Raw genomic sequence first — 19,470 nt, 5'->3', positions numbered from 1 at the left:
TCTATTGGGTGCTGTGAGAACTGCCCTATTATGGATAATTTGAACGGAAATGGTCAAATTAACTGTATTTAGGGTGGATTAAAAATGAAGACTTGTTTCTGTGAAAATTTTAAGCCTCCAGAAGATTTTCTTCTGCAGTATTTGGAACAGATATTTCTTTTCCTAAATTAAATGAAAACATAACTAGTGTTTGTGCTCTGTCAACATCCTCTTGGGCATGTTTCCAGCAATATTTTTGAAAAATGCTTATTGCCCAAATATGGATTTGAGAATTTGAAAAGATAGACATCTTAAGATATCCATTTTTAAGGTGGACAAAAAGAGTTTTCTTGAGAGAGACAGATTCAAATGTGAGATTGCTTCCCCTAGAAGTTTCATTTTGGGCCCTTGTGCTGAAGTCTCAGGCTTTCTGTTATAGTTTTGTCTGCATGTCTTAATACAGCCACCAAGAGACCACATCTGCAGTAAGTGTTTTAGCCATGTTTTGCAAAAGGTCAGTAACATATTTATATGCACTTAATAGAAAGCATAAAAGTAAAGTGCAGTCTTTCACAAATAGSTTATTTTACAGAACACTTCTGCAGGCTTGTCCTATCATATCTAAATGGCTTCTAATGGAATTGCTTCATTTACATGCATACACTGTTTTTTATGGGCAGTTTACTGAGGAGCCATCCCTGGACAGCACACACCACAGCTGYGTTCCTATTCTTTCAAGTTTCACCATTTAAAAATGAAATCTTTACAAAGCAGCTTTATCCACTGATTACACAACCCTTGCAGTAAAATGAATGTGATTTGGCTGAGTATGTTGGAGATTGTGAAGGCTGAAACAATGAATGTTCTTTTCTTTCCTTTGCATATCACCTTTTTTGTCTTTTTTAAGTTTAGAAATCTAAAATTAGATTAACATTTTGAGAAGTAGACCTTATGAAATAACATTGTGGGCTAAAGTGATTCCAGATTTATAGTGAGAGAAGCAAAGGAGAAGTAGATCAGTCCTAAAAATAGAAGGCATCAAAGAAAGAGGCAAGTGTGAGAGGCCACTGAACAACTACTTTTATGAGAACAAATTGCGGATGCATTTTTCTGGGAAAAAATAAAACATAACTGTTGATGTGATGATTATTGTAGTGTAAATAAAGCAGGATGTTTTACAACAGAATGACAGACTTGCATTAGGAATTCTAGTCTTTTATTTCTCATAAAGCAATAGTACTYGAGTGCCTACAAATCATTTTGTAAGGAAATGCAGTAAATATTTCAGTCCTATTTTTGTCCTTGGGATTATTCTCTGTGATGCTGACTTCYTGTTACTTGATTTTTTCCAGCTTCAATAGTTTCTTCTAGTTATGGTGTCCAAAGGTAGATTTGGGCAGTAGGGTCCAAGAGTCAAAGTCATTGAACAATCCCAATGCCCTTGATTTCCTAAATGAGATTCAAGTTGACTTGAACAAGGGACATATTTTGATGTTAATAAAGAGCTAAGTTGGAACATAAATTCCAGAAATGACCAGCCTGTCAAGAGCAGAGGAAGCATGACAATATTTCTTTAGTTCTATAAGGTATCAATTGCTCTCATTTAAATCCTAAATTTTATCCATTTTCCTCACTGTTAGGAAGACCATTTTCTTCTAAGGTTGTTGTTCTGGAGGTGAACTCTTTCCCTGCTCTCCTTTTCACTTCTTGGTGTTTTTGCTTGTTGAATCTGCTGACTGAGAGAGAGTACTTGCAGAATGCCAGACTTTCCACAATCATATTTACTGGTCTTGTACCCAGCATAATGATGGCAGGACATATGTACATATTGTTTTATTAATTTATCCAGACATTGTCACATCTTTGGCCTTCCTGTTTGCTGGTCTCGTTCCGTGCAAGCAGAGCTCAGCGTTTTTGATTCAGCACCTCTCAAATGCTGAATTGCTTCTTGTAAAGATTTGTGCTGTCACTTTATGTTTACAGATACGGTCCTTTCTTCTTGGAAGCAGCGTATGGCTCAGCCCCRGGGCTGCACTTCCTGGCAAGCCGGCTGGATTGTCCATTACTCACTCGCAAGGAAATCGACTCAGCTTGAGTTACTATTTCTCCAAACCAGGACACAGTATTTGTAACGAGGCAGTGATTAAACAAAGCTTGTATTTTTYCCCTGTGCAGACTGTGACATTTGTTGTTTCCCAGTGCACCATCTTGCCCTTTCCTGGAATGTATTCAAGACACTGCAGTTATTTCTTTTAATGTAATAGTGTTTGCTAGGATAGACAGGAGGGATGGCAGATGGATTGTAATTAAAGATATTGAGAGTTAGAGTTTGGCTGCAGGTTAGGTAGGATTGGGATAAGCAGCAATGCCAAAACCTATCAATCCTAAATCAAAGATAATCATTGAGAAAGAAAAATAACAATAAAAAGAGAAGCTAGAATGCAAWGGCTTGCCAAGGGAAAAGGATTAAGTATTTAGACTAGTGCTTAGATTGATGCCACYACCTGACATGTACATGTCAAATCAGGGCTAATCCAAGCACCCCAGTTTTCTCCTCTGAAAAACAAGACTTATTTGGAGGAACAAAGTCCTACTTTAGAAAAACAGGAGCTGTGAAATACTAAAGTTTTTGTCCAGCTTAACAGCATAGCMTGAGAGCTGAACAGGCTTTGTGTAAGTAAGAGGGGAAGGGAGACTTGTATCCATGCTGCATGTGTATTCATAAAGATATCCCTGACTGATGAGAGGCTGGAGTTACCTTCGTCCCTGCTCTGTCTGGCAGAACTTGTTTATAGACTGTAGATATGAACATACTAGCATGGCCAGTGCTATGTCTTCTGCATGTGCCATATGAGAAAGCATTCAAGTCAACAAATCAATGGTAAGAATTAAACCTTAAATTAGGAGCTGTGAAGATTTACTTTACAGGGCAATTGCCATGTGAGAAAGAGCAGGGAGGCATGATTGTGTGGACATCTGCAGGCAGGTCCATGTGGTCAATGCTTGGTACTTCCCTGTGCTTGCAAAGCTTTTGAGAGTCTCTGTTAAGATCAAAGATTCAGCTCATCTAAGGGTCAAGCCACAGGCCCTGGGAGTATTTTCAGCTGTGCCCTTCTCCCACAACCACAGCCCATGTCTCTCTCTCCCATTTTCTTGATGCGCTTCCAGCACTTAGGATTATCTAAGTGTTGGCTGCCCTTTGTGACTCCTCAAATCTCCTCACTTTCATGTGATTCACACACGTYTGTGTATCTTTATCTGGGTTTAAAATTATGTTCTTGCAAAAAACTAGTCATGTTTCTGTCCCAGGGACACAACATGCTTGACTCCTTCAGTCATGGGCCAGACAGAKATTACATGCAGTTCTGTCCAGCATGTGGCCAGCTTCGTTCTGTCTGGACTAAATTCCTCAGTACATGAAACAAGGAGTTCATTTTACTGTTTTAACTCTTCGTATATATCACTTGAAAATAGTTGTGTGTCCCTGTTTACTGGTGTAATAAGACAATAATGCTGCTATAGTTTTATGGATTTCTCTGGGGACATAAAAAGACGCTGGAATATCTGTCTGCCTCAACCTGGGTGATGGCTAAGTCTAGTCTAGGAGAAAAACTTTCCTGGGCACAGATGGTTTGTGGGCTGAATATACTTCTAGGGTAAGTAAGGAAGTGGCTAATGCAGCCATGCTCACAGGGTTAAGTATGAGGGATATGGATGTAGGTCCCTTAGACAGCTAAAACTAACACTTGGAAGGGAGTACTGTTCACAGATACACCTCTTAAGTGCTCCAGATTCCTGAAAACCTAAACATTTGTCAGTAAGGCTCTTTGACATCTGCTTTTCTGCCAGAAATGAAGAACCTTTCAAACTCTGACGTAGCACAAGAACTCATGATTCATCCTAAGGAGACTCAAAAAGGTGTTTCCTCAGAGACCACATCCAAAGAGCCCTGTCTGAAGGTCATGAGCATGTCTAGCCCTTTGTCCACAAGAGGCAGTGAGGAGGGTTTGGTATTTCCCACTGTCAAGTAAGCTTCATCAATCAAATTATACCTATAAGAAAATAAACTAATGTACATATCCTTATTTGTGTTYGATTTGCTTCAAGTACTTGAGCTCTAAAAGCTCTGGAGATCATCCTAGGCACTAGATTGTCAGATTTTGGAGTGGAGTTTTATAAAGCCTTTTTTTCTTTTTTCTTTTTGTGGACTTTTGRTTTCACAGAAAACAGCTAAGTCTTCTTTTCCATCAACAGCCAAACTGCATTGAGGGTTATGACTCTGAGAGTGGTGAGAAGTGCTGCCCAGTGTCCCCTTCAATAAATGTGTACTTACTTTACACTACTAAGACAACTTGCACAATGGAAATGTGTCTCCTAGCCTTCTGTATAAGCCAAACATCCTTTAAGCCAAATTTCCAGTGTCTTATGATACATCTGTACTTACGGGTAAATAAAATGGATGCGATCGTGTTTTCTCACCATGAGGCCAACCACCACRTCCATAAGAATAAACTGCATTCCCTTCCAAATGAGAAGACTGTCCTCTGCCCTAGGACAAAACTGTGCTAAGAATCCAACAAGGGTGTGAAGCACTGACCTTGTTTGCCTTATTGATACTGGTGCAGTCTGGAGGCGCACTGCTGTTCTGTCATCTCTTCGTCCCTATGTTTTACGAGAAAGGACTGAACTAGGCTTAGGTGCTGGATTCTGACCTATCTCCACTACAAAATGCTGGATTCAGTGCATGCTTCCCAAAAGAGAAGCTGGAATGTAAACTCAGGGATGTCTGATGGCCAGCAGCCACCCTCAGCCCCTGTATTCAGGCGGGGAGGAGTACAGGGATAGCAGCTTCACCTCTGCCTTTTTTTCTGGCAGCTTGAGAGTTGGACCAGACATTTTTCTCTCCTACTCACCAGTCCTGGTGGTCTGGAGCTGAGACCTCACTGCTTTCTCTTCGTTCTGCATGCCATATGCACTTACTCAGTGGGCTCCATCACTGCACTCTTCATTGTCAAATGACAGGTTGCTGGCAGTGGTATGCACACTTGATACATAACAGCACCCCTGCACTCTTTCTCCCCTTCCTATCTCCCTTAAACAGATCATGTGTTAAGATTCAAGTTATGAGAGCAATCCCAGCAGGCTAGAGCTAAGCTCCTGGGTTCATAGCCCCAATCATTTTGTATGATTTCTGACTCCTCTGAGTGGCTTCCCACAGGCCTAGCATGAGTTTTAAGAGCTCATTGCTTTGCTTACGGCACCAGCACTTATCATCTGTCCCTGAGCAGTACCATGTTTGCACTTGGACTTTATCTAACAAGAGCCTGAAGACCCTTTTCGGGCATGGAGTAACTAATCCTGGAAACCATTTCCAGACGCTTGAAGGACAGGAAGGTGATCAAGAGTAGTCATCATGGATTTACAAAGGGGAAATCACACTTCACCCACCTGATAGCCTTCATGGTGCGATGACTGTCTCGGTGGAAGGAGGAGAGAAGTGAATGTTGTTTATCTCAGCTTTAGCAAGACTTTTGACACTGTCTCCCATAATATCCACACAGACAAACTGATAAAGTATAGGCTACATAAGAGGTAAGTGAGATGGACTGAAAATTGACTGAACTCTGAGTAGGGGGTGTTGGACTAGATAATCTCCAGAACTCCCTCCCAACTGTTCTGCARTTCTGCACAGAGCACCTCCAGCGCGGTTTGCTTCATGCTCCATCTCTTTTTATTCGGGAGTGGGCCACTGATGATTGTCCTGGGCTKTTCTGCTGGTGTCAGTGTCCTGCAGGCTGGAGCTGGGACACTCCATCATGAGGGAGACAGCCTCCTAATGGGGCTGGATGCCACCTCCTGATTTGGGCTCGAGCATATCTTATTTTGCCTCCTTGCCACAGCTCTTTGAACACGAAGGAGAAGCAGAGGGCAACCCCAAGCAGAGATCACACCAGCTGTTTGGGGCAGATCTAGCCTAACTCACATGTTTGCCAGGACCAGTAGGAGTGGCAGCAGAAACAGGGAACAGTGCACACTGGAGATATAGGAGCAGAGACCCTGCATGKCACAGCTCCTCCCTTGGTGGCTAGTCAAGCAGGGGACACTGACCCAGGTTGCAAGTGGTTGCTCCTGTCCATTAGCAAATACGTAGGGATAAACTTCACATCTGTTCCTGATAGAATAAAAGACAAACCTCACACATGCCGTCATCTCCTTCTCAGCGCTCCACCAAGAAYAATATTGAAATGAAGTGCATGTTTGAATATTTGGCTGGATCAGGGCCCAAATTCATCTGAGCAGTGATAGGGAGGTATCCACAGTTTAAGTGAGGACAGAATGGAGATGCAAACGTTGGTTATTTATTTCCACTCTTGTGAGCCATAAGGGTGAATTTGAGGCCGTCATGGGGACTAGAAAAAGGGAGAGGAAGRAGAGGAGTAGCATGGAAAGTCATCGCATTATGGAGATAAAAACCCTCAAAAGCAACTTCTCTGAGAGATTAAATCAGCACAGAATGTGTAAGTGAATGAAACTAAGAAACCGTGYTTGCATTCAGTGACAACGGAGGCTGGCATTTTCTTGGATCTTTAGTAACATTTTCATCCCTTTAGGCTGCAGATATCCACATGGTAAGTGACTGCTTGGTCACTTACTATGCGGAGCCCCAACTGGCCCTGTGCAAGCCAAATTGTGCCCAGGACAGGAACAGAGGGAGGGAAAGGAAGAAAAATGCCATGGATCCACTTCCACATCTCCCTAGCTCTAGGACAGTGCCAGATGGCTGAGTCAGCGCCAGCAGAAGGCAGGCAGCCTCAGGGAGCCTGCAGCTGACGCACAGCTCCCCCCAGCYCCAAAAATGCTCTTTGGCTTATCAGGATGCAGATTTTTGGAGCCACTATCTCCTTCCACCTTTGAAGTATCTGAAAAGAGTTTGAAATGAACATTTTGCTGTGTGATAGAGATTTCCCACAAACTCAGAGCATTTTCATGTTATGGGTACCAGTGAAATTAAGGCCCTTGAGGTGAGCAGGATGGGGACCTGAGCTAATGGCTGCAGTTTTTCTCTCTGTTATTTGAGTTGCAGTTKCAGCAGCGTCACCAACCAGGGAACTTTATGCCACCAGCGGTCGTTAGCCTGAACATGTTAAGATACCATTTCAGCTATGATTACAGTGTTTTGTTTTCAGTATGAAGCATATTGCAGAAACAACATMAACAAAACTCAGGCAATGCCCATTCTAATCTTCTCTTGGATGAAATGCCCCAGTCTCACTATCCTTTCAGAGTGCGGACCTGCTAGTGCTGCTGTGGTGCAGCTGGAGAACAGCTGCTCTGCGCAGGATGAGGCTAAAATGACAGGGGCTTCCCAAGAAGTGAATGTCTGGGTTGCAGCAGGATGGTTACTGAGGCTGGGAAAGGTGATGTGTCCTCAGGTTGTCTTGGGAATAAGTTGAAACATAGGAAGTTCCATCTCCATATGAGGAAGAACTTCACTGTGAGGGTGAAGAGGCTGCCCAGAGAAGTTGTGGAGTCTCCTTCTCTGGAGGTCTTCCAAACCCACCTCGATGCCACCCTGTGCAACGTGCTCTGGGTGTCYCTGCTTGAGCAGGGAGATTGGACTAGATGGTCTCTAGAGGTTCCTTCCTTAACCATTCTGTGATTCTGTGATTCTCTGATGTTGTCATTCTGTGATTCTGTCTTCTGTTCTTAGGAAAGTGTCACTGGAAGAAATTTGGAAATGGAAAAAGCCCATCCCAGAGCTTTTCCTGGAGCTGCTGTTTCCTACCGGAGTCCTGAGTAGCTAAGGCTGAGCGGGCACCCCTCATTGTGCAGAAGTGGATCTGCCTTTTTCTTTCAAAATTACAGCTTAGGGATAAGAAGAAGTAAATATTTAAAGACTGGGCAAACACTTTCTCCCCTCCCTTGCAGCTCTGCTTGAAAAGCCCCGACTTGACTCGAGGGTGACTYGACTTCCCAGGAGACAGGACTCCCGTTGGAGCCCGGAATTTCGTTCCTGTTGAGCAGCAGCAGCAAACAAAGCCCGTCCCATCTCAAGATGGGGACAACACCATGCATCTGGCTGCTGGTCCTTCCTCTGCAGGCTGCAAGATAGCGGAGCCCATTTCCCTTTGCAGCCCACAACAACCTGGAGGAATGATTGGAATTTCTAATGCAACGAGGAGCAGCAAGGAGTGCACTGCCTGCACGGCGCTGATGTGTCCGTGCTTTATCTGCGCAGGGAGTTTGAACAATCGGTTGGAAACACGACAAAATAAACAGCACTGCTCGACCCCTGGCCTTTCCCCTTTTGTCCACAGAAGGTCAAGAAATTCCAGGAGCTGGGAGCCAAACATCTGTGTTTCCCTTCGCTAGGTGCCAAACGCTGTGTCCCCCATGTGAATCCAGCAACGTATATTTAGAACATGAGACTGAGGAGGGAAGTAGGCGAGCACATCTGAGCTGTTGCTCTCCTGTAGAAACTTTGCTTAAGTTTTGGCATATATTTATAGCTCCATCCACATACCCTGGATCTTGCATACACAAACACAGCTTGGCAGGCAATATATTTTGCAAGTCTCGGCTTGTCTTGTTGAAGCTGATAATTTTAAAAAGCAGCGATCTGAGCGTTGTGGGCTTCATTTCCTAGCTGAAGCGCAGGCAGCCTGTGGCACGTGAGGTGCCCTAGGGTAGCTGAAATATCTGCTGTAGACAAGAGACAGCCACAGAGTTTGCAGCAAAATGCCAAATGGCATCTTCAGCAACACAGGGCACCAAGAGTTAGGCAACTAAACTCCATCTTATGGCACTTTTAAGGAGAAGCAGCTGGGAGAACAGCAGGCACTCGGTCTACCCCTTTCTCCTGCACTCAGAGGCTTCACGGCAGCCTCCAGACAAGCTGCTCAGGTCTCCCTGGCTGTGGGCTCAGGGGCTGGAATAACTCACATAACCCACTCAGCACGTTCAGGCCGCGCCGTTCCATGGGGTCTTCCTTCTGGGCTTGCTGCCAGTGGAGAGAGCAGATCTGATCCTGTCAACAGCCTGTGGGAACATCAGTGAGCAAGCCAGATAGATCCTATATGGGTTTTTTTTTTTGAGAGATGGAAGCGGAGAGTGGATCTATTATASACCCTGGAGTCCGAGCTCTACAGCCCACTGCACTGCTAGGTTGCATGGAGCATCTCCAGAACCAGAGCTTGGAGCTAGGTCACAAAATAGCTGATTTATGCACAGAACATTTATTTACACTCTCAGTTGTGTGAGAATGCTGCGGGTCATAAGGTTCACTTCTCTTACTATCGACATCAAAGCCTAAAGTGATAACAACATTGGAGAACTAGTCCAATGTCCAATGGAGATGTAAGTTCCCATGTCTTTCACATTAGATCACCATGCATTTGAGGGGAGAAACATGTAATTTTTAATTATTATAAGACAATTTCCACTTGGTTCTGCAGGCAAAAAAAAAAAAAAAAAAACCTGAAAAAAAAAGTCTTGTCTCAGTCTCATCAGTCACCAGCAGTATTTGTCTTGTTTTCAGCTTAGGACCTTGTTTTCCATGCTGGCAGAGATGTGAGAGCCCTTGAAAGGCAGTAGTCAGCACTGACTCTTCCTCCCCAGAGGCTGAAATGCAGCAGGTAAGTAAAAATCTTCAGAAGATACCTTTGGAATAAAAAACTASAAAGACCCTAAAACTGAGCTTGTTCTTCATGTTAGTGCATGTGCACCAACCAAATACTGGGTACTGGTGAAAGAATGGGAAAAAAAAAAAAAAGGAATTTCAGAATTTGTAATTTAGTTAGTTCATCCTTCTGGAGGTTTTGAGGATGTATGGGAAAACAGAGTATTTGTTCAGATCTCCCGAGGGCGTATTTGAGGACACTTTGTGTTCAGGATATTGCCAAATTGCAGCAGAATTCCTCCCAAGTTGCTCCTCATGACAAACGAGATTCCTACCAATTTGTCTTTTGCCCACTTTGCATGTGTTTCGGATCATCGTAATACATTTAGGTTGACTGTAAGGTAGTTGTTACAAACTGTTCTCTGAGACATTTCACTGTGACAGTCAGGACAGGATATACARTGCCATTAAAATAACTTGTTACCAAGTTGATTATGAGGATCCATTGCCAAATTGTTTAGCAATACTTCCCTGAGTACTCTCCATTTGCAATAAACATGCATTCTTGCTGGAGAGTTCATCTGGAATCTCAAGTATATTTTTGCAAGCCGTAAAGCAAAGCTGTGTGTCACCATAACAGATTATAACATTTTGATATTTCCCAGATCACTTRTGCTCTTTTTCTCTAGCACTGCTCAGAGTCTTTCAGAAGAATGGTCATCATACATGTACTCTAAAAAATATAAGCTCTGTGAGTATCATATTTATAGCCATGGAAAGCTTGCACATTTCTGCCTGTGTTATTTCCAAAAAAATCTTGAGTGAGTGATGGCATTTTTGGTCTTCTGCGTATTTTTTTCCTTTAGTTCTGAACACTCCACATATTTGTAATCACTGTCATTTTTGCTGCTGATTATTAAACCTACAAARTGTACTCAGATTTAAAGGCAGAATTATAATTACAGCACAGACTTGAGGAGAAAGAGCAGCATTTTGAAGTCAAAAGAACTTACCAAAAAAAACCCAATATGCTCCTAAGACAAGAGGCAAAGTATTGCGAAGTCACTTCCATGTCCCAGAAATACTGCAGCTTTATTTTTAAATTGCTTAATCTGAGCATCGCTCTCTAAAGCACAGAGAAGAATGTGCTGCGTCTTGTGCCATTGTTGATGTCCGATCACAATGGCTATTCATAGCAAGGAGTTGTTTCAGGGGTCATCCAGCTACTCTGTAATCATTGTCATGAATCAAGCTGCAAGCAGCCATCAGATAATCCTGTGGAAGAATTCAAAACAGACTGAAGTGATTTGCTAGAGTGACAGGAGTGTGTGCAAACTCTTTCTAATGTTACATAACATTGTTCTGCACATGTTGTTCTCCTCCTCCTGGTTCTGTGAATCAACTATTTATGTAATTATAGATGCAACTGGCAAAAGGCACCAATAACAATAGCTAACGTTTGAAGAAAATTGTTGCTGAGATGGGGAGTGCTTTGAGCTTGGAAATATTAGGAAGATGATTGAAAGGGCACTAACTGTTTAGCCTTGTGCAGCATAAGATAAATGATCTTATTGTCCCCTTAATGTTGTCCGTTTCTCCTTCATAAACAATCATGTGGATTGCACAAAAATCTCTCCTATCCCATTATAAAGAATTATGTCCTCACTGTTTCCAGTCACATTTGTCCTCTTGGAGACCTGCATTTCTGGAGATTGAATCCAGAGCATCATTTACAGCATTATGAAAATTACACTCACACGGATTCATGATTATATGGAAGAATTCCCTTGGATAGATACTTGACAGATGTGAATCAGAAGAACTGAATCAGAAGACGTGTATACACACAYATGTAGATGTATATGTATGTATCTGAATGCTGTCTATAAAGAACTCACAGACTGCAAAATTGTTTTCTTGATTGGCTTTTAATTACTACTATTCAGCCTTGACCACCATCACTGTAACTCTAACTATCGGTAGATCAAGCAGGACTATGGCTATAACCTCAAATAGAAATGTGTGGCCCACGGTGTGAACCTGCARAGGGGATGTTACCCTCTGATTAGGGTGCCAGCTCTTGACTTTTCATAAAGCTGTCTTGAAAACCAAGAAGGAGTTGAAATGTATTTCTGAGCTTCATAAAAAAAATATTATGTGAACGTATTCTCCAGGATTTGCTCTTCAGTGACAGGACATAGTAGATTAGGTTATGGAAAACAGCATTTTCAAGGCCCATGCCCACTGCTACTCAGAAGAGAGGAGAGAGAGCAATCTGCAGTTGTCTGCACTAGCAACTCACTGAGACTTGGGCTTCATGTGCTAGGTGCTATATAAACATATGTTTATAGCCCTCTGCTTTACCRACAGACAAACAGGAGAAGGAAGAAAGGATGACTGTCATCCTTCTACATGTGGGCACTGGGAGCACAGCACATGGATTACTRGTTAAGCAGTACCTGTTTTAGATGCCATCAAAGAAAGGATGCTGTGTTAAAGCGACATTTAGGGTGACTGTTCTAATATTCTGGTTTTATTTTCAGCATCACTGAAAATCTGAGGTATTGCCAGAGGCTGATGAAGATATTTTGAGTCTCAGAAGAGAGCCCTCACTCAAAGATGTGGCGAGTGTGTGTCAATGGTATATTTCTTATCCCAGGAGTTTCTTCAAGAAACTTCTACAATTCAAGAAAGTTTTTAAGCACATTCCAAACATGTTCTGAGTGTCCCTGAATGATTCAGAATGAAGAGGAACTCTACGGAGCCTTTGTTCCCACCTCTCACCACTGCCTGAAGCAGGGTCTAGGCCTGAAGCATCTCCTCAGATCCTGCTGSTGCTGAGACCTCCCTTGTTCTTGTGCAAGTTAACAAGCTTTTCCCAATGGCTTTCAATCTACCAGTATTTGACTTATTATCAGCACCACTTCTTTCTAACCTGATCTTTTTGCACTTGAGAAAGCTCAGCCCACCTGCTCAAAACTTTATGTCTTTCTGGCCCTGTGGTTTCAGGTATGTCCTCTCAAAGCAGATGGCTTTGGTTGTCCCTACTCTGGTGCTGGCTCCTCCTGTCACAAAGTGTGATGTGGTGCCCTCATGGTGCCAGGCTCATAGCTGGACAAAGCACATGCAAAGGCCTGCTGATGGAGTGCAGGAATCCTCTCTGCTTTGTGGGATTTGCAGAGATCACTCAAGTTGATAAACTGAAATACCAACCTCAGGGACATTTCTGCAACCCCTTTGAACTCCAGCAGTAGACAATTCTGYTTGGATAAAGCACAAATGAGCACTCTTCCTTGATGCTTTTCTGTTTCATGCTTGAGTTTGTGATTTTCCTTTATAGGATTGCTGTATAGCAGTCAGATGGCAGCCTCTTTTTATCTCAAGAATCAGTCTCAGGAAACACTGTGGCAGGTCCTTAGTCTTTCTCACGTGCACCCAATCCACGTGCACGAAGAGGTTGTCACTGTAAATTCAGTGTAAATTCAGTTCCCTACATTTTCTTGCTTTTCCTGCTGGGACTGCTTGAGACTTGCCAGCTCTGGTAGCTAATTTATTGCTGTGGTTACCTGGAGAAAAAGTGTTTTAACAAAAACTGTGTGCTTTCTTTCTCATTAAAAAGTACTCTGCGAATGCTTCACACYGGGCTTGACATTGAAGGAATTTTTATTTGAGAGTCATTGCATTCTTCCCAACTTTTRCTCTTTGTTATGTTTCATAACCCAAACTGCAGCCCAAAAAGAAGAGAAAGAAGACTCTGTGCTAGTCCCTACAGGTAGAACTAGGCTATAGAAAAGGCTGATTTCCCCTTCCTAGCCCCAGAAGAACTCATGGTGGGACACTAAGGTCCTCAACAACACAGCAGAGTGACTATCAAGTCAAAGCCATTCTGGAGGGTTACCTTCAGCGTGACATTAGTCAGGGCAGTCTGAATCTGACATAAATCAAAGTCATTTGACAAACTTTTCTATTGTGCACATGGGCAGTGTGTTGGGCTAGAAAAATGAAATCAAAGCAGCATGATGAGGTCAAAGCAGCAGAGGTCAATTCAGGATTCATGCATGTCACTGATGGCAGTATCTGTCTGTTGAATATTTAAGAATATGAAATAAAAAGGCATTTCCAATRTTTCTGAAATATTTAAACCTTGACTAAATGACTCTCAAGATCATTTAGATGTAATTTTGCTACGGCATGATATGCATTAAAAATCAGATTAGCTCTCAGTGTTTTTGTATTGAGTGAAGGATGGAAATACACTTACGTTGTGGCAAGTATATCTAATGAGCCCGGTGGAAATCCTATTCAAGAAATGTTCAGCAATAAAAAAGTGACTGGAAAATAATAGCCACATTAAGGAATGTAAATATATGCTCACTATCAGTATTCTGTTGTTTTGTTTTTTACCTCCTGCTGAGGAACAAATGTCAAATCTCATATTAAAAAGTCCTTATTTTCTTCAYTGCTCAAGGAAAATGAAGAAACTTYGCTGATTATGCCATACTTTGCAATATGCAAGTAAGCCATGCTGGCTTGCATGTTCCTTGATCTTTGCATAGCTGTTGTAAAAGACATTTATCACTGGAGAAGGTCATGGTAATATTAGTGTCACRAACCACTTTTCCATCTGACGTGGTCAAGATATAAAAGGAATGAGAATTAATATTTAAATTTACTGCTGAAGTCGCTGAACYCCTGAGGGTCACTTTAAAGMAGCATAACTGAGGGTTTAACTTAAMCTTTACAGGCTAAGATAGTCTTTTAGAACAAGAAAATACATACCAACTGTGATGATGAATCAGACAGAAGCAGCTTCTGGCTTCCTATGCAGTCCCTGCTTGCAGGCTACCTAATCTGAGTAGTGTACCTGCTTTTCTTCATCAGCTGTGCAGGTTCAGCTGGGCACTTATGGATTCATATATCAATCACAGTGATGAAGGCCACATCACCTTAAATCTGCCTAAAGCAGCTCTGTGGCTCCTTGTGCTGGTGTGGGTACTTCTGCAGCAAGACAGGCCAGGACAACCTGAAAATACCCTTTCTGGCAAGGTTATTTTTGCAACCACATCAGTTTGCTGACCTCCTGCATGATGGGATGGCTCAAAATCCATTACTGGCTCCAAGTCGCAGTCAGTGGTGGGGAGGATCTGTCCTGCTACAACCCCTTTCCTGGCCCAGGTTGCTGCCCCAACTTAGACAGTCCCAAGACAGGTAAAAGCCTTCAGAGAACTGATGCGGGATCATTCCCCATGGCAGTGGGGTAGGGGAAGGTTGATCCTACCAGAGTAAGGCTGATCCTACCTCGGTGATCCAGGATTATTTATGGAACTCATCTTTAATATCTTGCTAGAAACAAAAACAGGATCTCCTCGCTCAGGCTGAAACAAACTGCCCACTGACATGTCTATCATCAGGGATGCTCATCAGCAGGTCATAGCTTCCCTGCTCCCATCACTGCTGCAAGACACAAGCTGCTCAMGTGGGATTTCAGACTCCAGAGAGAAGAGCCCATTTAACTGGCCAGATCTTCTCTGAAGTTCAAGCTCCATTTGGTGATAATAACAGAATGTACAGTGCCAAGGATTTCTCATGCATAATGTTTGAAGATACTATTTAAGTGACTTATTAGRGAGCTGATTAGAACATTTGAATGGACTGATTAATATGGCTCAGCCAACTTGGAGGTCTAGCTACTGAAGGGATGCAGGGATGCATCAATCAATAGCAAAGGTTTAATGCAAAGCATTAACATAGTCTTTACTGATCTTTATCTTGAATTTGCTGTTGCAGCCAGATTCCGTGTTCCTGCCTTTATGAAGCAGAAAACAGAGCAGACTCCTCACATAAATACAGCATTTACTTCAGATGATTTTCCTTACAGGTAGCCTCTGATTACATGGTCATGACCAGGCTACCAGGATTGGCCCTGGGCAACCTGAAAATCTTTTGTCTCTTGATGTGTGACCGTGCCCCAAGAGGAGCGGTGGGAGGCAGACACCTGGATCCTCACTCATCCCCAGCTATCGCACCATCCAACCCAGAGTGATCCTCCAGCAGCCTGGCCCCGAAAGCTCCTGGGGCCCATTGCAGAAAGGCATCGAGACACTGATAGAAATCTGCGTGCGCAGCGATGCCGTGTGCGATATGAAACCTGTTTCAGGGGAGGCACATGGATGACAGAGATGCTTAGGATTATTTCTGTTTTGCACCCAAGGGTCCCGTTTGTTCCTATAAGCATCCTTAGCAGAATAAAATCCTTTTTATTGAAACATTTTTTTCCTCTTGCTGGCAGCCACTCTGCTCTAATTATCTCTTCTATCATATTCCTTGAAGCCAGGCTCCAAGGTAAACAAGTAAAAACCTGACAGCTGGAATGTAAAGCTTCAGTTAAGATTGAAAGCTCTTACTGGCTCACATTCTGCATATATATACTGTTGTCTGCAGTATCAACAACGAACAGGAAGAAAGAGATTTCCTAATCTCACCAGAGACAACACCTCACTGCTTCATCTAGAGAAATCTCCAGGACACGGCAATGTCTACATCCTTCCCCATTAGTGAAAAGGCCAAGCAGACATATTCACAACATGCTCCTGATCTGGATTTCCCACATTCCCAAGTTTTGGGGTGTAGCTTGCTGAGAAATTATTTTCCATTGGGGAAAAAAAAAAAAAAAAAGCCAGTCCCATGCAATGAAAATGCTTTGCAAAGTTATGTTGATTTGGTCTGAAATTTCACTTCAAAAGAGAATAAAGTTCTCACAACATAGAGCTGTCCCACTTTATCACAGTTTCAGAACAAAACAACTTTTAATTTGTTAAAGCAGTTTTTGCATACTGACACATTCCATGGAAAATGTACCTGCTCCAGGAAATGGAGGCCATACCACTGAGGTCACACTTGCTCTTTGACCTTCTTTGCACCGGCAGACCTGTTATCTTTGCATGTAAACTGCCTCTATCAGTTCAGTCAGCTCAGTGCCCCTGCATCTGCTCAGTGTCTCAGATCAGGTCAGTGACTGGGCTGAAAATCCTTTTTCCTTAAAAAAAAAAAAGAAAGAAAAAAAAAAGAACATCAATTTTCAGTAGGATCAGAAAGTTATTCCACAAAACTGTAAGAAATTGTGGCAAAATGACAAAGGAGGGAGTATAGGGATTTGGTGAACGCRCAGGACTGCCGCTTTGGTGGCAGCTCAATCGCTTAGGCTAAACCAGTTATAAACCGCATCCTTGGAAGGGCTCACTTATTGACAAAGTTATCCAGGACTGTTCAGCTTCAAGAGAGAAAAGCTCCTTATATTGATGCCATCATTTGTGCTCTGTATACAGACAAACACCACAAGAACATCTCATTCTTACAAGTTCAGCCAAGGGATGCTCCCTTGGACCTCAAGTGCRCACAGAGGTGGATGACAAGACAATGTCCCATGTTTGCATCTTTTTCTAATCCAGGATCTTCATCTCTCCATGCTGCAAGAAGCCTCTTTGCTCACTGGTGACTTTCAATGGTTCCACACATGACCAGTGGGATTCATCACACAGTTCTCTGCGTAGCCACCACGAATCGTGTTGGGGCTGTGCTCTGCTCCTGTTTCTGGTGATGATGCTCTGAATCTGTTGCTGTTGGGTCCCTCCCAGGCTGATGTGGTTCTCTTTGGACACAGCACAGCATTTTGGAGAGGAGGCGTGGGTGCAACCACAAGCAGCTGTCCAAAGAGACAAAAATCCCCATCTGTAACTGTCTGTTCAGATAAACTTGGCTTAGGGGTCAAGGCAATGCAATATGAGAAACACATTCTTAGGCGGGATGGATTCAAAGGGGGTAACACATAAAGAAATTAAGAGAGATCAAGCCCACAGGTGTTTGCATGGTACTGCCTGACAGTCTAAGTGCTGAACTACATCCATACAGCAGAATGCCATAAATGTCCCAAGCTCGCTGTATTGCAAGTGAAATGTTAAAAAAGCTACACAGAAAATGTTTGGATTAAACATGTGCCAATATTCCTGGCGGATAACCTGAGTCTCAGCATTCAGCTGAGTCTCATGAGCAACAAGGTGAGCTGGGAAATCAGAGGACTGAGGCCCAGCACTGTCTTCTTCATGCCCTCCCCCAAGCCAAAGGCTATAGATAACTAAAAAAAACCCTCAGAATAATTTAGAGAACCTYTTGACTTCTTTATAGTGGGTACGTGCTCTGTTTTACAAGGATGACTCCCAGTCAGGCATTAACAAGGGCGCTGTGGTCTTTGCCTTGTCCCACCATTGCCCAAAGTGCAGAGGAGATGAGAAGAGTCCATGGAGGGCCGAGCACAGAGCTGAGTCCAGGCTTGGTTTCCCTTCTGGTGAACATCTTCAGCTGTCCTCTCAAAGTAGCACTAGGCTCATGGGGAGCTCAGGATTCAGGTGTGGAAAAGCTGGGATCCTCAATGGAGCAGCAGGCAGCTCAAGGCTTCCACACCCAGGCAGGCTGGGRCTGGAATGTCACAAGGATGAGGCTGGGGAAGCAGGAGCTACAGGGAGTTTGGTGTCAGCCCTACAAGAGGCATGAGGGGGAACTGTCAAGAAATCATAGATTTTGGAACTTGCCTTATAACGGCAGGGACTTTGGCYGTGCCCCAGAGAAGACATGATCATAAAAATAGGTAAAATACAACAATTATGCCCTGAGGGGCATCAGCTCAGTTTGAGCAACTGTACCTTTTCAGAGCTATGTAATATATTGTGTTGTGCTGTGTAGTTGTCTGGACTCAGAAATAAGAACAGATAGGGATGGTAAAGGTTTTAGAAGRTGAATATGGAGGAAGAGATGGAGATGCTCCCTCCTGAGGGAGCATGGATCTGACAGGAATGTGGCTTTTTTCTTTCTCCAATTTAAAGGTGAACAGAAAGTACAGATRTTCTTGTGAGAGCAATATAAGGTTATGGTCTTGATCACACTTCAAGGAGCTGAAGTCAAGGACCAGTGACTGCTTGCCAACCTCTGTTCATTTTCCAGGATAACTTCCCTGCCATGGCAAACTCAACCACAGAAGGGCCTTCAGGACAGGGCAGGAGTGCCTTATTGCACAGCTTGCTGTGCTATTTCTCACAGTTTCTGGGCAGTGCAAACTTGAGGGTACTTTTCATCCTGCTGAAGGGGATGCTGAATTGAAAGGCAACACTCAGATATGGGCAGGTACGATGCTCTGCTCCCAGGCTGTGAGATCCTTGTGAGAAAAACTGGTATGCACAAATAAATTACATTAAAGAAAGTATAAGGACATAAGGCAGATGTGTGTAGGCTGAAATGGAAACCCAAGGGYCAGTGTGACAGATTTATGACAAGACTGGAGGAGAGGCTAAGGAGATCTACCTATTATAGCTTAAAAAATGGCCCTGTCAGAAGACTGTCAGGARTGCTCTGCTGTGCTAATTTATGACATGCAGTGGGAGTGATCATGTCTTCTGTGAGAGCTGGTTAGGAAAAAAAAATCATGATCAATATTCACAGAAGTGCCTTAATAATACCTTAATAGTAATTGAACACCAGTCACCAGTTTGGTCACCAGTTTTATTTTTTTTTTGAAAATTCAAAATAGTTCCATGTTTGTTGAAGCTTTTTGCACTTACAGATTTTAATTTTAAAACAGACTACATTTTTTTTTTTTCCAGAAATACATTTAACTCCTTGAAAGAAAGCCAGTTGCTTATCCCTAAGAAATTTTGTTGTTAGTTATCTTTCACAAATCAAAAGCTCTTAGGTCCCATGTGGGTTTGCTCTTCTGGTAGTCTCTTTAATTTCTAAATGTAGGACATTTTATTTTAAGTTGAAACAATGCATTACAAATGAGATTAATGGGATTGTATTATTGTCTTCTGCACAATGATCCTTCA

This window comes from Nothoprocta perdicaria, unplaced genomic scaffold (assembly GCF_003342845.1).
Source record: "Nothoprocta perdicaria isolate Ctin4 unplaced genomic scaffold, notPer1 scaffold_39, whole genome shotgun sequence".
Classification (NCBI taxonomy): Eukaryota; Metazoa; Chordata; class Aves; order Tinamiformes; family Tinamidae; genus Nothoprocta; species Nothoprocta perdicaria.
Note: the sequence above shows the minus strand (reverse complement) of the source record.